Source organism: Ictalurus punctatus, chromosome 14 (genome assembly GCF_001660625.3).
Source record: "Ictalurus punctatus breed USDA103 chromosome 14, Coco_2.0, whole genome shotgun sequence".
In the NCBI taxonomy this organism is placed as follows: domain Eukaryota; kingdom Metazoa; phylum Chordata; class Actinopteri; order Siluriformes; family Ictaluridae; genus Ictalurus; species Ictalurus punctatus.
In genome coordinates, this window is record NC_030429.2 from 10,146,410 (window position 1) to 10,147,585 (window position 1,176).

The window sequence follows — 1,176 nt, forward strand, 5'->3', positions numbered from 1 at the left end:
TTGTTACAGACTTCTGTAAGTTGCTCTGGATAAGGGTGTCTGTTAAATGGAATTCATGTAAATGGAATTCATTTTTTGATGATTAATTAATGAGAGACACAGATGATCTTCTCAATTCACTCTAGGGTCATGCGGTCTGAACCTGTGCCGTTTCTCCTCTTCTAATTTAATTGAGTATGATTTTGACACAAGACCTTTACTTTTGCTTACAGTTAAAAAAAAAAAAGATGGTACAGTTCATCATATCATACACTCACTTACATTAATGAGTAATTTAGAGAAGCCATGGATACATGGAGAACATGAAGAATTTTTCACAGACAGTAACCAAAGTTCAGGATTGAACCCCAGACCTTATCACCAACCAACAGCCAACCATCAAAATCAGAAATGACTCTGAATGTAATTTGTTACAGCAGCTCTAATCTTTTCTGCTTTTTTAGGTCTGTCTGTTTGCCTTTATACACTTCATCATGTCACCTTCTGGTGTCAAGTTATTTTGGGTCAATAACTGACCAGACATAAAAAGTCACTTTAAAACCACCCAAAGTTCAAATTCATTTATTGTCAAGTTCATGACAAACCTTTATTTTGTTCATGTAAAATATTTATTCATCTGAAAGGAACCTTAAAAGCTGACTTTACCAAGCTGAAACCCATCAACCCACTTGAAAGAGATCTGGCATTTTTTTTCTAAGAATGTGACATTATTTATTGTATGCATTATGATTAGGGTGGCTGGAAATTCCCTGGTCCTGTTGGCCATTGTTCTTAGTTTGATTCAGACTAGATGGTCTCACATACACGAAGATCTAGAGACCATAACATAGTTTTTAAATAGTTTATAAGGAACACCAGTGGAAAATTCCACTCAGTTTCACAAAGGGGACAGAAATGATTAAATGAAAAAAAGAACTGTGCTATTCAGTCAGCCAAGTTTCGGTTTGCCGCTTGACGTTTATGCACGTGCTGTGACACCATCTTAAATGAAATAAAATTAGTTGAGGTATGAGAGCAGATGACATATGAATAAACTTGAAAGGGATGGTGGTCTGAGTAGACAGGGGAAAGTGACAATGCCTTTGCTGTGGTAAGGAAAGGGCAGCCGTGGGGGCTTTACATAGTAATTACTGTGCATACTTGTTTTACACAGCAGTAATTGAGAGGTGACAGAAA